Source organism: Ahaetulla prasina, chromosome 1 (assembly GCF_028640845.1).
Source record: "Ahaetulla prasina isolate Xishuangbanna chromosome 1, ASM2864084v1, whole genome shotgun sequence".
NCBI lineage: Eukaryota > Metazoa > Chordata > Lepidosauria > Squamata > Colubridae > Ahaetulla > Ahaetulla prasina.
This window is the reverse complement of record NC_080539.1, coordinates 210893164-210915516: the sequence shown is the minus strand read 5'-3', so window position 1 is coordinate 210915516 and position 22353 is coordinate 210893164. Positions and strand designations below refer to the sequence as shown.

The window sequence follows — 22353 nt, the reverse complement described above, 5'->3', positions numbered from 1 at the left end:
AGAATTGAACTCTTCCCAACTCTGCTTTTGTCCTGAGGGGTCAACACAACGTTTCTGGTAATAATGACCTCCCTGACACTGTATGCTATAATCATGTTGTACTCTGCAGTTTCGACAGTGCAACTAAGGTTTACTTTCAGGCCCAAAGGATAGATTTCTACTACCCAGAGGCTCTGCCAAATGACTGGACACTTGTAAATAATGACAAGAGAGACGCAACCTAGAATGAAGGATAAATTTCCTGACAGTTATAACAATTGATCAGTGGTACAACTTGCCTCCAGAAGTTGTGAATGCTCCAACACTGGAAGTTTTTAAGAAGAGATTAGATAACCATTTGTCTGAAGTGGTGTAGGGTTTCCTGCCTAAGCAGGGGGTTGGACTAGAAGATCTCCAAGGTCCCTTCTAACTCTGTTATTCTTTTCTAAAGGTACCTGGACCAACATAAGGTACAATGTGGCTGATCCTGATCATTTCAGCCTCTGCTGAAATAATTGAACTTCTCCATTTTCTCTGTGTCCATGGTTTCCAACATTCATGTTCTTCATTTTCCCCCCACAACATAACTGTGTTCATTTGCATTAGTGGTGAAATTTTTTTACTACCGGTTCTGTGGGTGTGGCTTGGTGGGCGTAGCAGGGGAAGGATACTGCAAAATCCCCATTCCTTCCCCACTCTTTGGGGAAGGATATTGCAAAATCTCCATTCCCACCCCACTCTGGGGCCAGCCAGAGGTGGTATTTGCTGGTTCTCCGAACTACTCAAAATTTCTGCTACCGGTTCTCCAGAACCTGCTGGATTTCAGCCCTGATTTGCATCCACTGTGCCTTTCATAGCTGAGATAATATACAGTCCTATCTAGCAATCCTGATTTAGCCTGTTTTGCTTGGCTGATGATTACGACCGAGAGCTCACATTCTGCTAAACCATGCTTTCATTGTGGTGCAGTGAATAAAAGATGGCTTGGAGAAGCCTAACCTAAAAATTATTCAGAAATCATGCTGTACAACCCTGTCATGGCAAGTGACGAAGCCAGAGTTAGGGTTTACATGACATGCTGCACCAAAATGATGCAAAACACAGCACAATTGTGGCTTAGAATGATGTGTGGGCTTAGCTCAGGCTAAGAAAGTTTTGGAGGACTGAGTGTCCACCCATTTAAGCTTAGCTGAAGTTTGCAAATACTTGAATATTTCTCATATAATGGCCCCGATTGCATTGGCAGTGCCGTTTCTTCTTCGTCCAATCCTCGCTGCTTCAATAATAATAATAAAATAATAATAAAAATAAGGGGCATGCATAAGAGCACAAAGTGCCTACCGTTCCTGTCCTATTGTTCCCTTTCATTATATCAAATTAATACTTTTGCTTATATATATACATATTTTAGCCTATATTTTATATTTTATACATATTCTAGCCTATATATATGTTTATATGATGTGTTTTTTTTATGACAATATTTGCATATACTGTTGTGACAAAATAATAATAAAAAAAAATGTTGGCAGGACAGGTTCTGCATTGTCCTTTGCTTAGAGTGGTTGCGGCAGGTTTTCTCTTGCGAACTTTACAAGATGCTTAGACCTGCTTTGGAACGGCTTTGCGTGTAGCCGATGCATTTTTGCAGCTCCAGGGGAAGAAATCGAGTCCTCTCAACATCAATTCAGATGTAGCAATTCTTTTCTTAAAAGGCTATAAGCCACGACCAAGGGAAGACATCATGGAACGTTTCCCCACTCTGCTGATTCCCAGCTACTGCATCAATTCCAGCGGGTTAATGATTAAAGAGCATTTGCATCATTACAGGAAGGAACATAGGAGACTATTGCTTCTATGGAACACCTCTCATTCTCTCATGAAAATGAATTTTGATTTGCATGTCATTTGTCAGCATTCTGGAAAACTCCAACTCCAATTAAAAACTCCGAGATAGGTATCTTCTCAAAGTTCCCATTTATTATAGAATAGAATAGAATAGAATAGAATAGAATAGAATAGAATAGAATAGAATAGAATAGAATAGAATTTTTTATTGGCCAAGTGTGATTGGACGCAAAAGGAATTTGTCTTGGTGCATATGCTCTCAGTGTACATAAAAGAAAAGATACGTTCATCAAGAATCATAAGGTACAACACTTAATGATAGTCATAGGGCAAAATAAGCAATCAGGAAACAATATCAATATAAATCGTGAGGATGCAAGCAACACAGTTACAGTCATACAGTCATAAGTGGAAGGAGATGGGTGATGGGAACAATGAGAAGATTAATAGTAGTGCAGATTTAGTAAATAGTTTGACAGTGTTGGGGGAATTATTTGTTTAGCAGAGTGATGGCATTCGGGAAAAAACTGTTCTTATGTCTAGTTGTTCTGGTGTGCAGTGCTCTATAGTGTCATTTTGAGGGTAGGAGTTGAAACAATTTATGTCCAGTATGTGAGGGGTCTGTAAATATTTTCACAGCCCTCTTTTTGACTTGTGCAGTATCCTCAATGGAAGGCAGGTTGGTAGCAATTCTGTTTTTTCTGCTGTTCTAATTATCCTCTGAAGTCTGTGTCTGTCTTGTTGGGTTGCAGAGTAGGTACACTGGCACATCTGGGAAAACCCGAATCTAAAAGTTAGAACTCTTAGATTCAGGTTTTCCCTCAGAAAATCAAAAACCCAAATCCAGCCCCTGCAACCCTCAGTCTATCACATGGCCCAATCACCATCTGTCCCAACTTGAGAGCCACCACTTCAATTCCTCTTCCTCCAGATGCAGGAACACCATGACCTTGACCAAAAAGAAGAATGCTATTATGTCTAACTACAATCCCTCAACTAAATCCCTCGCCCTACTTTCCCATGGGCAAGAAGGTGGCAGTGTGGAAGCTTCTGGCGTTAATATGGCTTCCAAAGCTGACACCATTCTTATTTCCTTTCGCTATTAAGGTAGAGATAAAAGCTCTCAATCTGAAATCATTGGTAGATTAATAGAAATATATGTGCCTTTGTTATGCAGCCACCATATGGATGCCATCATCAGAAATCATACCGGACTTGAAGGCTTCTTGATATGAGCACCGTTCCATGTAGTTTTCTTGGGATAATTTATAAAAGTGGTGGACCATTGCTGCCTTCTGGTATTTACTGTATTTTTCAGAGTATAAGACGCACCTCCCCCCACCCAAAAAAAGAGGGTGAAAATCTGGGCATGTCTTATACTCCAAATGTAGCTCCACCCAGCTTCCCAAACAGAGGTTTCAGAGCTTGAAAAAAAGCATCAGAAACGAAGCTTCAGAAAAGAAGCCCCAAACAGAGCTTTAGAGGCTTTTTTTCTGAAGCTGTTTCGGAGGCTTTCAGAGGCAGAAAAAAATGTTTTTTCTGAAACAGAGTTTCAGAAGTTTCAGAGGCAGAAAAAAAAAAGCAAAAAAAAAAAAAAAGCAAGGCACAGAGCTCACAACCAAGGGACCTATTGCTAAAATTCACCTCTGGGAACAGTTAATTGGGGGTATTCCGGGAGGCTGATCCACCTGCCAATCAGCTTTTTTCTTATTTTCCTCCCCAAAACCTAAGGTGCATCTTATACTCCAAAAAATACAGGTATTCCCCCACTTCCCAATCTAGGTTACAGCTCTGGAATCTGAGGCAATTCTCCTGTCCAAGTTCTAACCAGGGCTGAACCTGCTTAGTTTCCAAACTCAGCCACAGTTGGCCAGATGCTGCTACCTACTAAAGTTCTGACTCCCTTTAATTCTATCACTGCACCCCCCCCTTTTTTTTTTTGGTACTAGTTCACTAGAGGATTGCACTACCTCTCAGCTGCAAATTCAGTTTCATAATTATGCTGTGTAGTGGTTTGAAATACTTCCTTTTAATAACCAGGAACATATTTCTAGGGATTGAAAGATCAAAAACATTGGACAAGGATGTTAGTTCTATTATTTCTTTGTGTAAACACGGGCCAAGGAAATAGGGGTTTCCCACAGATGGTGAAAGTGCACCTTAATCTTCCTTAGAGAAAAGCATGCAATAGGGCTTAAGTCCTATTACTTAAGGGAAACCTTTACACTGGAATGTCTGCCCTTGAATGTGGCATTTGAAACCATTACAGGCTACTGCATTGAGATGTTTTAGCATTCGTCAACTCTCTAAAAGATGACTTTTAGAGATAGATGCTGTAACCAGCAGAATCATTTCTGCCTGGAGGATAAATAGAAGATGGGTTCCAGTCTTGCTTTTGACACAAACACTTCAAGTGGCCTTGGGGAGAGTCACCGAGTCCTTGTTATGGTCTTCTTCTGGAGAAAAAAAATACTGGCTTTGCAGGAACGGGGACTTTGATGAAATCAGTGAAGGAGCATTGTGTGGCTGTTGTATTGCACACCAGCACTTAAGACTATCAAGGGTTAGGATATGATAATTTGGCCTAATGGAAGGATTGGGGTAAACGAGGGAGATGAATCAAGATAGAGGGTGGGATGTTAGGCTGGAAATAATGAGAAATTAATCTTTATTTGAGCTTAAAGCAGGTTTGTTTATATCTGTCTCCTAGTAGCTGCATTGTGTTTATTCAACACAACAGGGCTATATGTATATGTTCCCCATTTAGGAGGGGAAAAGCTTAGCCTGAAATGTTGGGCTTTTTCTTTTGTTGTTCTAATGACAACAAAAAGCTTTTATTCACTCATATCTATTTTTCTGAAATATTGCCTGAATACACGAGGGTGTTCCATCTAAGTAGCTTTCCCTTAGAGTACTGATGAATCCTTCCTGCCTGCCTGCCTGCCTGCCTGCCTTCCTTCCTTCCTTCCCTCCTTCCTTCCTTCCTTCCTGCCTTTCCCTCCCTCTTTCTCATTTATTAAAAAATGCCTAAATTGAACAAAAAACCACCCCAGCAGTAAATACAATGGGGGAGCAAAGACATAGTAATGAAAGCAGATACTGCACCCCAAGTGAATATATGCCAACCGACCACAGAGTTTGGGAAACCAGTATGTTTTCAGAGATTGTGGGGATGATACAGCCTGAACCTCTAAGGAGATACTCATCCAAAGAGCAGGCACTGCAATGGAGAAGGTCTACTTCCTGTATCCCATCAGATGACATTGCTTAAAGGGTGGGACATGAAATGCAGCAACTCTGTCAAATTGCATTGGGTGAGCAGAACTGATAGGTGAGAGACAATAACCCTCAAAGCTAGCCTTATGCCACGAAGGGGTTATAAGCAATAACCAGCTATAGCAGATTGGTTTTCTGGTGAGTTCAGTCACATTGTGGTCTTGGGCTATAACAGAATGACAGAATGGGAAGGGATCATGGAGGTCTTCTAGTCCAACTCGCTGCACAAGCAGGAGACAATATACCATTCCAGACAAGTGGCTGATCAGTCTCTTTTTGAAAGCTTCTGGTGATGGAGCACCCACAACTTCTGAATGTAAGCCATTCCACTGGTTAATTGTTCTCACTGTTAGGAAATGTCTCCTTAGTTCTAGGTGGCTTCTTTCCCTGATTAATTTCCATCCATTGTTTCTTATCTTGGTGCTTTGGAAACCTCTTCTCTGTGGCAGCCTGTTGAGAAGATGAGGTAGTAGGATTGGCTTCCAGTCGGAGTGTGAGTGTTCAACTCTCTCCAGCCCTGCAGCGGGCCAAACCTAGGTCTCCTATGCGTATAACATGATTTCTTCCCACTGCCATCATTCTGGAGGGCCATTTTTTAAAAAAATCAATCATTTACCTGCTGAATTGTTTTTGGGAGTGCTTACCTTACATGATTGTTTATTGAAGTATGAAGCCCTTGGATTTTCTTTGCATTGGAGATTTCAATACATAATTTAGTTTCGTCCTTGCTGATAATCCCATTGCTACTGGGATCTAGCAAAAGGTGAGATGTGGCTAGGCACAACCTGACTTTGTTATATATAACTTACAGTAAAGTGTACATCCAAAGGAAGCCCGTCCCACTTACAATTTTTCAGACTAAATCAACCCTACCAAGATTAGATGTGTTCACAGGTTGTACTAAGCTAAAAGGCCATTTGTTTGCCTTTATTTCAATTTAGGAATAGACTTTTCCATCTGACACATTAATTTATAATGTGTCAGAAGGGGAAAACTACTAAGTGCATAATTCTCCAATTATCCACTTAGTAATTTTATTATTGACGTAAGTAATTCTTACGTTCCAAAGAAGTGGTGATGGCAAATGGGAAGCACAGAGAAGTGATGGAAAATTTGAGGTCTTAGTGTGGCCGAACGGGTGAATGGCATTGGAGTAATAATTGTAATCAAGTTCAAATGAAAAGTCTTGGTTCACCCACTACTTCTTAAACTAGTTGTAGCAGGGGTGCTGTTCAACAGATTCTGCCAGTTTCTGGAGAACCGGTAGCGGAAATTTTGAGTAGTTCAGAGAACCAGCAAATACCACCTCTGGCTGAGGCCCCAGAGTGGGGTGGGAATTTAGATTTTGCAGTATCCTTTCCCTGTCATGCCCACCAAGCCATGCCCACAGAACCAGTAGTAAAAAAATTGGAATTCCGCCACTGAGTTGTAGATATTGTAAATATGGTCTTAAACCAGATAAAAGTTGTGCTTGGGAGGAAACATGCAGTAAGGAATATTTATTATATAGAAAATTTATTGCAATAATTGCTTGTAACATGGAGTGCTACTCTAAAAGATTAGGGAGCCTCTCTCTCTCTCTCTCTCTTCCCTATTCTACTTAGAAATATACTCTATTGAATGCAAGTGAGACTTGTTCTGAAATAAGGGGTAAAGCTTTCCAGCCTGAGAAATGTCAAACGTGCATTCTTGTTTGGTAAATTTAGAATTAGTTTGTGGAGCATGAGAATTGTAGGGTTTGTTTTGTTTAAAATAGAACATATGGCTAAATTAGTCTTCCTCTGTTCTGGGTAATTGCTATGCATGTTCTTCTAAAGAAAATGGATTTATTGGGAACAGGAATACAATCATAGTAACTGACTTTAGCATTTGCTCTTTGTTCAAGGGACGTGCTAAAAAAAACCTCATGGGTTTTGCTGGGATAGTTTTGTAATATTTGCCTAAGGCCTAGATATACAAAGGGCAGCCTGTGAGTCATGTATGACTTGCTGGAATTCAGATGCTGCTCTTAACATGCACAGCTACGTTTTCCTAGTTCTAGCAGCACCCAATCCTTGGCCCACACAGAACCTCTCATTCTCCATGATTCTCTGTGCTTCCCTCCTGCCACCCACCATGTCTTTGGCTTATTTCTCCCATTGCAACCCTTCCGCCCAGGCTCTCATCTTTTTCCCTCCATAAGCCACCATTGTCTCTCCCCATCATCCTGCCATGTTCTCATCAGTGGTGGAATTCAATTTTTTTTACTATCGGCTCTGTGGGCGTGACTTGGTGGGCATGGCAGGGGAAGGATACTGCAAAATCTCCATTCCCACCCCACTCTTGGGCCAGCCAGAGGTGATATTTGCCGGTTCTCCAAACTCAAAATTTCCGCTACTGGTTCTCCAGAACCTGTCAGAACCTGCTGAATTTCACCCCTGGTTCTCATTCCATCTCAAGTGGCATCGTAACATTAATACAGGTTGTGGACCTATGACCACAATTGAGCCCAGAAATTATGTTGCTATGTGAGAATTTTTTTAACTGGGCTCAGCCCCATTTTATGACCGTTCTTGCCACAGTTGTTAAGTCAATCGCTGCAGTTGTTAAATTAGTCACACGGTTGTTAAGCGAACCCTGCTTCCCCATTGACTTTGCTTGTCAGAAGGTCACAAAAGATGATCACATGACCCAGGACGCTGCAACGGTCATACATAGGAACCAGTTGTCAAGCATCTGAATGTAAATCACATGACCATGCAGATGGGGTAACGGTCACAAGTGTGAAAAATGGACATAAGTCACGTTGTAACAGTCACTAAACAAACTGTTGTAAGTCAAGGACTACCTATATTTAATTAATTTAATGTAATGTTTGCCTGGGCCTTACTTTTTTAATAATTTCAAATGTGGTCCCTCCCCTTCTGACTGTGGCTCCTGGCATACCTTTCAAAGGTTGGGTCTCTCTTGGCCGATCAAAAGCTGTGCATCACAATTTGGAGGTATGAAAGCCCTTGTTCCTTTCTACACAATGGCTACAATTACGCACAGAGTTGGTGCAACATTTCCCCATTGTTAATGCTTCCTCAACCATGCGGAGAGAGCCAGAGAAGCGGTCTTAAAGCAAAAATTCAGAAACCGATATGTAAGCAAAAAGAACAGAAACATTCCTTAAGTCCTTGGAATGGAGATTGTGTTAGGAAGAGACTTAGGTTATTTATTTATTTATTTTTATTTATTTATTTTGTCACACAGTATATATAAGCATAAGCATGAAATAAGCGGCTCCCATGTAACACCACTCCTGCGCAGGCTGCACTGGCTGCCTGTGGTCTTTTGGGTGCACTTTAAGGTTTTGGTTACTACCTTTAAAGCGCTCCATGGCTTAGGGCCAGGGTACTTACGGGACCGCCTACTGCTACCGCACGCCTCCCACCGACCCGTACGCTCACACAGAGAGGGACTTCTCAGGGTGCCGTCCGCCAAGCAATGTCGGCTGGCGGCCCCCAGGGGAAGGTCCTCCTCTGTGGGGGCTCCTACCCTCTGGAACGAACTTCCCCCTAGTTTGCGTCAATTGCCTGACCTCCGGACCTTTCGCCACGAGCTGAAGACGTATTTGTTTATTCGCGCGGGACTGTCTTAGGAATTTTAAATTTTAATATTTTAATTGGGATTGAATTTTAATTTATACTTAATATAAATTTTAGGGGTTTTTAGGTCTAACTGTTTTAAATTTTTGCCAATTATATAATAAGTTTTTTAATCTCTGTTTTAGTTGTAAATTGTCATTGTTTTATATTGGCCGTGAACCGCCCTGAGTCCTTCGGGAGAAGGGCGGTATAAAAATCTAATTAATAATAATAATAATAATAATAATAATAATAATAATAATAATAATAATAATAATAATAATACAATATATAAGCATATATATGAGTATGAGTTATAATAGGATATAATGAAAAGAAACAATAGGACAGGAACGGTAGGCACGATTGTGCTCTTATGCACGCCCCTTACAGACCTCTTAGGAATGGGGTGTTGTTGGTGTTGTTGTTGAGGTTGTTCCCTCCCTGACTCACACTGGGTTATAAGAGGGAGGGGAGGAAAAGCACCACCAGTCATGCACAATTCTGTGATTGAAGAATCTTTAAATTAAAGCATAAAATATAATTCTAGTCTTCCTGCAGTGCTGATTTTTGGATCTGATGATTTTACCTCATGGAGCTGACACTGTGTATACATACCCACTGGGCAATGCTTGCGTGCTTTCTTGGTTCTTTGGTAGCAGCCACCAGACTAGCTTAAATTCATTTAAGGATGAGATGCTTTGGTTTAGGGGAGTGCTTCTCAAATAGTGGGGCGCGCCCCCCGGGGGGGCGCAAGGCTCCGTAAAGGGGGGTGCGTTTGACCTCGGCAAACACTGTCATAACAATATGATGCTACTATTTACAGTCGCGCGGGGGGCGCGAAAAATGTTTTCTTCTTCCTAGGGGGGCATGACAGAAAATAATTGAGAAGCACTGGTTTAGGGGGTGGATGTTTGCTTTTTACCTTTTTTAAAAAAAGGTTTGCTTGTACTGTGTATTGTTTATGCTGTTTAATTTCGTAAAGTGCCCTGGGAATGGTGGCCTAAAAACCTTTCATCTAATGAGTGAGTTTAAATCCAATGCGTTCAGATTTCTTGCTCATTATGTGTATAAGGCCATTTTAAAGCAGGTTCACATGTTCCTTCCTTCACTCGTGCCCATCTATCAGTGCATGAGCTGGAAAAAGTGAAATGCTCTTTGCTGACCTTCGCTTGCCCTGCCATTTGACACAGGAAATGCATGACACATATAAAATAAGTTCCAAAGTTCTAAAGTAGAAAAAAAAAAGGCAACATTCACAATTCATCACCACCACCACATTATCAAAATACTGTATATCCCAGAGACCTTCATACTCTGCACCTTCTCCACCATGGCTGTCACACTCCCCCACTCCACACACACATTCACAAAATGTGCTGTGTGCCCATCTACCAAGAGATTGCCACTTCTTGACATAATCCATCTAACACAGGGGTCTCCAGCCGTGGCAACTTGAAGACTTGTGGACTTCAACTTTTAGAATTCCTCAGCCAGCAAAGAATTCTGGGAGTTGAAGTCCACAAGCGTTAAAGTCACCAAGTTTGGAGACCCCTGATCTAACACACCCTTCTACAGTGAAAGGGGTTGAAAAGTCTCCCTTCAGCTCATTAGGAACAGAATTAAGGGGAAGCCTAATTCTTCTGTCAGTGCAGCCCTTTCTTTCATAAACCATCTTTTCTGGTTTCATGGAAAAGAAACAGGAAGGAACACCTTTATATTTTTAATGACTTCAAAAAAGACCATACAAAAGTATTTCATTAAGTTTCCAAGCAATGTTTCCAAATCACGCTTTGGTCAAGTCAGAAAGGAGGAGAGCCGTATATTGTACCATTATTAAACGGATTTTATAACTGCATCAGTGCAAGGCATGTTGAATTAAGTGGTCCTTCCTTTCAGGCTATGTGTGAAATATTAAAGCACGGCCTTAAAACCATGGATTAAACAGCTGCTGTTAAATTTAGTGAATCTTTGACAGAGCTGGGAGTAGTTTTACAATGAGGTTTAAGAGAGCTGCTTTAAGAGGAAAATCTGCTGTTATTTTTGTTATATTATTTATTATTCTGCCTTTATTTCAGAGACTCTGAACCATTTAGGTTGGAATCTCCCTTCATTTTCACAGTAGCTATCTTGAAAACAGGCTGAACTGAGAGAGTGATAGGGCCAAAGTCCTCAAATGAGTTTCCATTAATGGACTGAAACTTGGATCTCCCTAGAATTAGACCAGCCTCTTCAGCATGATTGACTTGTTGATTATCTGATATCAAGTCAATATCCTAGTGACCCACACAGATAGATTTTCTCAAGGATAAGCTGTTCCTTGAGTTCTTCCACTGAGGTAGCCCATCACTGTTATAATGGAATCCATCCACCTTGTTGCTGGTTGTTCTATTTATTTTATTTATTTATTTATTTATTTATTTTGTCATAACAATATATGTAGGTATCATACAAAAAGATTATATAATATATACACACATATATGGGTAAATATAAGGAGGTATAAGCATATATGTATATAGGAAGAAGAAAAGAAAAACAATAGGACAGGAACGGTAGGCACATTTGTGCGCTTATGCACGCCCCTTATGGTCCCCTTAGGAATGGGGTGAGGTCAATAGTAGACAGTTTTTGGTTGAAGATTTTAGGATTATGGGAAGAGACCACAGAGTCAGGTAAAGTATTCCAAGCACTGATGATTCTGTTACAGAAGTCATATTTTCTGCAATCTAGATTAAAGCAGTTGACATTAAGTTTAAATCTATTGGTTGCTCTAGTATTATTGCAATTGAAGCTGAAGTAGTCTTTAACAGGAAGGACATTGCAATAGATGATTCTGTTACAGAAGTCATATTTTCTGCAATCTAGATTAAAGCAGTTGACATTAAGTTTAAATCTATTGGTTGCTCTAGTATTATTGCAATTGAAGCTGAAGTAGTCTTTAACAGGAAGGACATTGCAATAGATGATTCTGTTACAGAAGTCATATTTTCTGCAATCTAGATTAAAGCAGTTGACATTAAGTTTAAATCTATTGGTTGCTCTAGTATTATTGCAATTGAAGCTGAAGTAGTCTTTAACAGGAAGGACATTGCAATAGATGATTCTGTTACAGAAGTCATATTTTCTGCAATCTAGATTAAAGCAGTTGACATTAAGTTTAAATCTATTGGTTGCTCTAGTATTATTGCAATTGAAGCTGAAGTAGTCTTTAACAGGAAGGACATTGCAATAGATGATTCTGTTACAGAAGTCATATTTTCTGCAATCTAGATTAAAGCAGTTGACATTAAGTTTAAATCTATTGGTTGCTCTAGTATTATTGCAATTGAAGCTGAAGTAGTCTTTAACAGGAAGGACATTGCAATAGATGATTCTGTTACAGAAGTCATATTTTCTGCAATCTAGATTAAAGCAGTTGACATTAAGTTTAAATCTATTGGTTGCTCTAGTATTATTGCAATTGAAGCTGAAGTAGTCTTTAACAGGAAGGACATTGCAATAGATGATTCTGTTACAGAAGTCATATTTTCTGCAATCTAGATTAAAGCAGTTGACATTAAGTTTAAATCTATTGGTTGCTCTAGTATTATTGCAATTGAAGCTGAAGTAGTCTTTAACAGGAAGGACATTGCAATAGATGATTCTGTTACAGAAGTCATATTTTCTGCAATCTAGATTAAAGCAGTTGACATTAAGTTTAAATCTATTGGTTGCTCTAGTATTATTGCAATTGAAGCTGAAGTAGTCTTTAACAGGAAGGACATTGCAATAGATGATTCTGTTACAGAAGTCATATTTTCTGCAATCTAGATTAAAGCAGTTGACATTAAGTTTAAATCTATTGGTTGCTCTAGTATTATTGCAATTGAAGCTGAAGTAGTCTTTAACAGGAAGGACATTGCAATAGATGATTCTGTTACAGAAGTCATATTTTCTGCAATCTAGATTAAAGCAGTTGACATTAAGTTTAAATCTATTGGTTGCTCTAGTATTATTGCAATTGAAGCTGAAGTAGTCTTTAACAGGAAGGACATTGCAATAGATGATTCTGTTACAGAAGTCATATTTTCTGCAATCTAGATTAAAGCAGTTGACATTAAGTTTAAATCTATTGGTTGCTCTAGTATTATTGCAATTGAAGCTGAAGTAGTCTTTAACAGGAAGGACATTGCAATAGATGATTCTGTGTTTCGTTGCACCATGTCAACTTCCCATGGAGTTGCCCAACGCAACAAAGGTGATGAGGGGACTGGAGGCTAAAACATACGAAGAACGGTTGCATGGTTGGATGAAAAGAAGGACCAGGGGTGACATGATAGCAGTCTTCCAATATCTCAGGGCCTGCCCCAAAGAAGAGGGAGTCAAGCTATTCTCCAAAGCACCTGAGGGCAGGACAAGAAGCAACGGGTGGAAACTCATCAAGGAGAGAAGCAATTTAGAATTAAGGAGAAATTTCCTGACTGTGAAAACAATTAATCAGTGGAACAACTGGCCTCCAGAAGTTGTGAATGCTCCAACACTGGAAGTTTTTAAGAAGATGTTGGATAACCATTTGTCTGAAGTGGTGTAGGGTTTCCTGCCTGAGCAGGGGGTTTATTTATTTTATTTATTTATTTATTTTGTCACATCATCATACAAAAAGATTATATAGTATATACACATATAAACATATATAGGAAGAAGAAAAGAAAAACAATAGGACAGGAACGGTAGGCACGTTTGTGCGCTTATGCACGCCCCTTATGGTCCTCTTAGGAATGGGGTGAGGTCAATAGTAGAAAGTTTTTGGTTAAAGCTATTAGGATTATGGGAAGAGACCACAGAGTCAGGTAAAGTATTCCAAGCACTGATGATTCTGTTGCAGAAGTCATATTTTCTGCAATCTAGATTAAAGCGGTTTACATTAAGTTTAAATCTATTGGTTGCCCTTGTATTATTGCAATTAAAGCTGAAGTAGTCTTTGACAGGAAGGACATTACAATAGATGATTCTGTGAGTTAAACTTAGGTCTTGTCGAAGCCGACGGAGTTCCAAGTTTTCTAAGCCTAGGATTTCAAGTCTGGTGGGATAAGGTATTTTGTTGTTTTCAGAGGAATGGAGAACTCTTCTTGTAAAATATTTCTGGACACGTTCAATTGTATTGATGTCAGAGATGTGGTGAGGGTTCCAAACAGGTGAGCTGTATTCTAGAATTGGTCTAGCAAATGTTTTATATGCTCTGGTTAGTAGTGTGGTGTTTTTGGAAAAGAAGCTACGCAAAATTAGGTTTACAACTCTTAGAGCTTTTTTTGCTATGTAGTTGCAGTGGGCTTTGGCACTTAGATCATTTGACATGAAAACTCCAAGGTCTTTAACGGGATGGGGGTCGTCTGTAAGGTAATGTCCATCTAGTATGTACTTAGTTTTAGAGTTCTTTTTTCCTATATGTAAGACTGAGTTCTCTTCTTCTCTTTCCTTTAATCTTTCTCCGAATTATAGATTTCTGCAGACAGCACAGTCTTTGTACTATGTGTCCAAAATATGATAATTTGAGCTGGGTCATTTGTACTTCAAGTGAGAACTATGGCTTGATTAAGTTGATGATACATTTTTTCCTGGCAATTTAGCTTTATAAAATATCTTATTTTTGTCTAAAGGAAAATTCATTATCTTCAAGTATCATTCAGAAAGAAAGTGAAAAGCACTTAACTTCTAATACTGGGTCCAAATCCAATATCAATAGTACAATTGCAGCTGGTAATCTAAGATAATCTTCCCTATCCAGCTGCCCTCCAGCTGTGATACTCATCAATTCCAGAAGGCCCCATCCAACACTCATCCTGTTTCTGAGCATGTTAGCAGAAGTTCAATATACCTAGAGAGCACACATTCAAGAAATGATCTGCTCTCAGCTACAATGCTGCTAATTGTATGACCTCACAGAACAATCTTTTACATAATATACAAATGTGGTACTTAGCCTTTGCCCACTTGTTCTTTGCAAAACTGATGGTCTGGAGAAGCCATTGTTGATTACTTGCTTGTGACCTCCCTCTGAATAATAACAATTTATTTATTTAAGTTCCTCATTAGATACAATATTTAGCGCTTAAATCAGACGGAGATAAATAAAGGATGAGAGACAAATCCAACATATGTCCAAAATCTGATACACCAGCAATCATTTCTAATTCATTCACACAATCCTATCAACTCTACTGCATTCTTCTAGAGAGGAGCTATCAGTAAACAGAAACAACAATAGCACTTAGACTTATATATTGCTTCATAGTACTTTATGGCCCTCTCTAAGCAGAGTCAGCACATTGCCCCCAACAATCTGGGTCTTCTATTTTCCAACCTTGGAAGGATGGAAGGCTGAGTCAACTTTGAACCAGTCAGTATCGAACTCCTGGCTGTGGGCAGAGTTAGCCTGCAATACTGCATTCTAACCACTGTGCCACCACGGCTCAACAGATGCATGTCTTCATATGCCCGGAGTGGGCTGACAATGGATATTAAAACAAAGAACTTGGATAGGTCCAGCAGCTCTTATCTTCCTTGGAAGGCCAACAAAGGGGAATTTCACCTGTTTTGAGTGCTAGGGCTTTTCTGGTGATATCACCATATATGTATTTTAGTCATGCTGTGGATTGTGTGGTTTTTCTTGGCAAAACTACAAATCCTACAAATAAATAAATCACAGAAATTTGAGTGCATCTGTCTCAATAACTTTTAGAAGACTGGCAAAGTGCATTTGTTCATGCAAGTTAAATAATAAACGGTGTGGTTTTGCTGTTAATTTAAAAACAATTGAGAGTCAATCGTGTTTTGTTGCAGTTTAACTTTGTTTCATCAACTTCAAAGCCAATTTTAAAGTATACTATATGATGTCTGACAATATAATAAACAGATGTGTCCATTTGGGGCATAAAAAGTCCACAAAATAATATAAAACTATATAAAACAACGAGATTATCTCCTAGCTAATATCTTGCAATTACAAAATATTGTAAGGAACTGTAGTTTAATACCTTTTAACACACCAAATGTATCCCTACTCGAAGGAGGATAGCAACATATTCTGTCCATGAGATATTTTTTATTGCTGTTGTTCTTCTGCCATTTGAAACTGTGGACTCAGTGCTACTGTACTGCCAATTTCATGATGGAATTCATTTGTCTCTTGTATTTAACTCCATTTCTAAGTCAGTTCTTGATATACTGATTTATATCAAATCAGTGTTGGCTCCTAGCAATCACATTTTTTCCAGGAAGTTGTTCAGTTTTCTTTCAGAACATATATTATTTAGAAACAGTGAAACATGACAATTACTCAATTTGACTAGGAACAAATGCTATTTACCTTTTAATTCTGTTTTGTAGAGTTATTTTATATTGCTCTGTTCGGTAACTAAAAAGATATATGTATGTTTACTAATTAATTTTTTCTGCAAAATACTTCTATTCTTAATCATTTCATCTTACATATTTAACTTTTTAGCCCTCTGGGTATTTGCAGTCTTTTGCTACAATTTTTTTTTCTAATTAGTTTTTTATGCATATCCATTTGAGTTCTGTAAAACATATTATAAGACGGTATACAGGCCTGACAATAACTGTAATAGAAATGTTCTACTGAAGGTCTTCATGCATCTGATGAAGTGAGGAGTTGTCTCATAAAAGCTTCTGCCTTTTAATAAATTTGGCTAGTCTGAAGAGGTGCTACTAGATTCTTTCAAATTTTTACAAGTCAGAGTGAATAATTCATGAGGAAATTACTTCAAGAATTGGATTCTTGCCACAATTTCCTCTTTTACTTGTAAAATGCCCTCCTTGAACTTCTAAAGAGACTCAAGACAGTTTTTCCCTTGAAACTTGAACATATTCCAGGTGGTTGAGAAATGTGGGAGAATGTAATTCATTTCTGCATTTTACCCCTTTGCCCCGCCCCCCCCAAATTTGGAGACAACGCTTCTAGGAGTTGCTAAAAGAATGTGCGTGTGAAGACTGAAACGGAGATATTTGGTTAAATTCCTCAAAGGAAGGGAATAGTTTCACACCCACAGCTATGTACTGCATTTCCTAGTGCCCCATGTTTAAAGTCAAAGCAAGCCTTCAAACTGCTGATTCATAACACATGATGAGTCAGAGCTGCTTTGAACTTTCTGGCTTCAAGAGAGCAGCATCCGAAAGCTAAGGCCACGATGAGGGAAGTGGAGGAAAGGAGAGGTTAGGGAGGAGTAACAGCCCAGTACGTGGCTGTTAGAAAACTAGCCGCAGAGCCATTCACTTGCAGTAGTTGCTGCACCTTGCCTGTGGTTTTATGCAAACCTGGCATGTGCGCTTTGTGTACAAAAGCATGTCATTGCAAACAGTAACCAGGTGTTGGCTTCAGCTTTGGATTCCATAGTGATTGTGGCTCATGTACATTCTCTTTCCTTAGGAGCAGAACTTCATGACCAGAGGACCCCAGATCTATCTATACAAAGGAAGGTCTCTAAAAAGTAGAATCTAATGGAAGAGTTTCTGTCCTGTCCTGCCCACTGTAATTTTTATTTATTTGTTAGATTTATATTGGGTGACAGTGACTCATTCTCTCCCCTCTAAGATGGGCTACCACAATACACCCAACTTGCAGGCATCTTTGAAAACTACCTGGAAACTGCAGTTTGTATAAAATGCATCAGCTTCCTGCCAGTGGATGACTACTGCTAGAACCACATACTACTGGTGTATGGGCACTGCATTGGTTATCTGTAGACTTCTCAGTATGGTTCATAGTGCTGGTCATTACTTATCAAGCTCTACATGATTTGGCATCTACGTATTTCCAGAACTATCTACTTGTTCAATGTATGTGTCCTATCTAGGATTATTAAGTATCTCCCTCCTTTTAAATTTGGGGAAAGAGGGCTAGGAAACAATGTTTTTCAATATAAGCTCCATCCAGGGGTGAAATCCAGCAGATTCTGGAGAACCGGTAGAGGAAATTTTGAGCAGTTCGGAGAACTGTTTGTGAAAATTTTTAATTGTTCGAAGAAACGGCAAATCTGGCCCCAGAGTGGGGTGGGAATGGAGATTTTGCAGTATCCTTCCCCTGCCATGCCCAAGCCACGCCCACCAAGCCACACCGCGCCCAGAAAGCCATGCCCACAGAACCGGTAGTAAAAAAATTGGATTTCACCACTGGCTCCATCCCTATGGATCAACCTACCACTGAAGATTTGGAAAACACTCTCCTGGGTGGGCTTTAGCATATTTAACATTGCTAGGAGAACGATATTATGATTGTCAAAGTTTTAACTAGCTTTGGTTTTATTGCTTTATTGATGCACATAAATTGTTATGTTGGGAGTTGTTGAGAAATACCAGTCAGGCAGGGAGAAGGATTCAAATGGGGGATTAGCCATGAAATATTGTGCAGCCACAAGGGATCCAGGACTGAACAACTCCTCCCACAAAGTTTCATAGAACGGTATCTGTTCGCTGAAGACAATAGGCAGTCTTGGGAGATTCCTGTATAACAGGCAGAATATAATAAAGTTGTTAGCTTGAACTCTTCATATATGGATCTGATTACTTGTGCCTGGCAGGAGCTATTGAATTAAAAAACAAAGCAATTCCCCATTTCCCCCTTAAGCTTCAAATGGCCCATATGCTTTGTTTTCACTTGTATTGCTCCAGTGCAGTGGAGGAAAGATGGATGAATCTGCAATTCTCCCCCCTAGCAGTCACTTAAGAGTTTCCTGGAAATGAATGCATGGATGTCCTTCACCTGGGTTGAAAATATGGTAGTGGGGAGACTAGCAATTTATTAACTTTTTATGTGGAGCAGGACATGATTTTATTACTCTTAATTTTTTTTATAATAGAATAGAAAGATAGGTACATGGAGAGAGGAAAGTTAGTATATGGAGACGCAGATGGATTGGCAGAGGTTTCTGAGTAGAGGGTTACATACCATTTTTGAAAAAAGTAGAAAAATCTAGTTGTGATCATGAGAAAACCTTCATCTGATTTAATGTGCAGGTATTAATTAAAATTAAGCATACTGTAGCTGATGCAATTAATTTCCAGTCCCTTATTTAATCATTTCCCACTTTTGACATATGAACAATGACAATCTGTCAAGGATCTTTTAAGGTGCATAAAAGTCTGCAGCTAAGGATCTACACCAGGGGTGTCCAAACTTGGTCCCTTTAAGACTTGTGGACTTCAACTCCCAGAGTTCCTCAGCCAGCTTTGCTGGCTGAGGGACTCTGGGAGTTGAAGTCCACAAGTCTTAAAGGGACCAAGTTTGGACACCCCTGATCTACACCTTCCTTTTATACAAGTCAGTGGTCAATAAGAAGGTGCTGACAAAATGCCCCGGATTTCCTTATTTCCTTGGCTAGGAAGACAAATTTTGCCTTTGGATAATGTCCTCTTTATGAAAGAAAACCTGCACAGAGGGGTCCTTCATGGAAAACCTCAATGGGCTTCTTTCAAATGCTGATGAGAGCAGTCTGTAAAAAACAAGAGCCTGTGAAAAGCTACAGGTGGATTAGATCCAACTTCAGCTAAAGCAACAACAATAAAAGGGGACACTTGCGTCATTTGCCTTTGTTACTTAATCTATAAACAATTACTGGCAAGTGGAAAAAAAAAAGATTTCAGGACAGCGGTATTTGGATTAATAATGCCAGGTTGGTGATTGTTGGCAATATATTGTTGACAAGTATGTTGCTGACACCTGCCATTTTTTTTAATTTTTAATGATTAGCAGATGTCAAAAGTAGAATCAGTTCTTATTGCTATAATAAACAACAGCTGTCTAAAATGGGAACTATTTATTGCAGTATGAGTTGCACAGTGTATTTATATGTGTTGGTGTGTGTACATGTATGCGTGTATCAATTAAATATCATAGAATATTAGCATCTATAAAGAATGAAAAGTAGTATTTTAGGGCAATGAATTAATAGCCCAATAGATTAAAATCTAATATTTTAATCAAAAGCCATAATGAAAATCATTCTATCCCTCTATTGTTATCTCTACCTACCCTCATATATGTTTTTCTCTCTCTTACAGAGGTAATTACTTTTTCCTGAACATAAATCATATAATGAAGAATGATATAAAACACATTTGATTTACTGATGTGTTAACTCTTTGAAGGACTATTGCCTGTACTTTTCAGTGGGTGAATGCAATTAATTCACAAAAGGTAAATAAAGAGGGGTTTTTCGTGACAAGGAGTCTGTTTCTTTCTTCTGCTAAGGCTGGGTCAGAAAAGACTGAACCTTGAGCTGGTGAGAATCAAACTGTTGGCAGTTGGCAGAATTAGCCTGCAATACTGCATTCTAACCACTGCACCACCATGGCTCTCATGCACACTCTTATACACACATTCCCCCTTCTATTCATCCATTCATCTCTTCTATCAATTCTTCCTCTCTCTTATACATATATCACAAAAAGTTATTCCCATTCTAAAGGCAGAACTGCTAAATCCATCCTTTCAGAACACTCATCCCAGGCAGGGACTACATCTTAGAAGCATAAACCTGATGGTACCCAGATTTTCTCATTGAGGCATGGTGCCCACAAGGTGGACCTTTGTCCTGGCACAGTACTTGGTGACTTCTGCCTTAGGGCATGTTTATCAGATTCAAATAAACAATTAGCTAAAGAGACAAATAGTTTATTTATTTGCTATGGGCTCTTTTAGAAGGAGAAAAATCAGTAAATAGATATATAAAATAGCATCTCATGTATTTTACAGTTCCTCTTAGATTTCCCTGGGCAACATATAGTAGTTTTTACTCTGTAAACCATAATAGTGAATCAAACTTGTAAGACTGAATAATTGATCTTGCTTCTACTGGGCTCATCCTATTTTCTATGCAGGCATATACAGGAGATAGGATGAGAATGGTTAATAAGCTAGCAAATATGAAGTGTCAGTTCCGCAGAAAGGAATTAAGGATTATGATTATGGAAAATCGATGATATAAAGATTCAAAGCCATTTATTGCAATGCCTTTAGAAGCAACAAAACCACTTCTTGCCTCTGATTATAGCAGAGTGCAGTATTTCATCTAAAAAAAGAGTTTGTCACTGAAGCTTCTTAAATCTGGCTCGTCCTTTTTTGTAACTGTAGAATGTAATTTTCTTGTAATGTAAGGGCAGTTCATGCAAGACCTATGATTGTCTCATGAAACAAAATCTAGTTTCCCAACCTATGTCAGTTTTTGAGAAGGCTGGCAGGCTGAGATTGAAAGTGAAAGCTCCTTTCTCCAACACTGTCTCCATCAAATATAAATCAGATCTGTTGTCTATATAGTTATATACCACATATTCCAAATGTGATATGAAATATATAACATGGTGATAGTCTTGTATGCAGCAATTCCGCCTTCTAGTGAAGCCTAAATAAAATAGTTAGAACTTTTATCAATCAAATTATATAGGATTTTTGAAAGCTTATTTGCGGTGTTTTGTTATTCTTAAACTGCAAAATGCTTGCTTTTATGGCTATAATTTATAACTCCTCATGTTCCGCTCATATTAAGTAACCTTTACTTATAGATGTGTATGTGCTTCTTGGTTTGAGCATAGTTATGGCACCAAGTGATTTTGTGAATTTGTTATTTTAAACACCACTGAACTTGTATAGGAGTATAGAGATTATCCTGGAGGAAAAGGGCAGTGACCAGGGGTGAAATGCTACCGGTTCGCTAGTTAGCTACTGGTTCAGTCGAACTGGTAGTTAAAAAAAGCTACGATCCGACAATCACCTGTGCCGTGCAGTTTAGCTATGCTAGAAAGCAGGATTTCCTGCTTTCTAGCGAAGATAAACTGCGCGCCACAGCTGATCCCCCCCTCGCTGTTCTACTTATCTTCCCAAGCCTCCTTTTGGCACGTACTTTGTCTGAACCGGTAGCCTTTTAAACGTGCATCATGTGTTCGGTGTGCACTGTCTATGCACAGCGCATTTGGTGCACATGTGTGTGCACAGCGCATGCGTGGCCAGCAAACCGGTAGCAAACTGGTTCAGATTTCACCACTGGCAGTGACCATTAGTAAAACATGAATTTAGGCCAGAGAAAAAAGGAGCATGTGAAAAAAAACCTTCAGGATTACTCCACATTCACTCTTTTGGGATACGGTGAGAGAAAGGAAAGGGGAAACACTGCCATGCATTCAAGATTCTGTCATTATAGCCTACATAAATAAATAAATAGATTCTGTCATTATAGCCTACATAAATAAATAAATAAAAATTTCTTGTGGTGTCTGTGACCTGGCCTGGCCTACCCTGAATGGCTGACAGAATTTTAGATCACTTCATATATTCTTCCCCATAAAGTAACTTCTATTTTGGAGGGGGGGTTATTTTACCTACGATCTTCAGCAGAAGAGAAGTACAACTGTTTAGATTGTGGGGCTACATAATTCATATTGTACAATTCATATTGTACCAATGAATTATTAGTCCAAAGCTTTAGTATCGATTTTTTCCCCTTCCCTTTTGCCGGTTTCTTCTGTTCCCTTCTCACATTTCCCTCTCTTTTAAACAGAGAAAGATGCCAATTATTGTTTTGGTGAGTTAGCCACTGCAACTACCGGTATTTTCTGTTTACATGGCTTCATTACAATTCTGATAACCTTT

At 39.1% G+C, this 22353-nt stretch overlaps 1 long non-coding RNA gene across 2 annotated transcripts in view; it reads right to left on the bottom strand.

Moving 5' to 3' along the window:
* LOC131201456 (uncharacterized) overlaps positions 1 to 22353 on the bottom strand; it is a 33431-nt gene that overhangs the window by 5109 nt on the left and 5969 nt on the right. Inside the window, exon 3 of one of the 2 annotated variants that reach the window (XR_009155852.1) lies at positions 16798 to 18212. The exons of the other annotated variant lie outside the window; for it this stretch is intronic. This is a non-coding gene — a long non-coding RNA (uncharacterized LOC131201456). Of the gene's footprint in view, positions 1 to 16797; positions 18213 to 22353 lie in introns of those variants that run through there. 2 annotated transcript variants of the gene reach the window in all.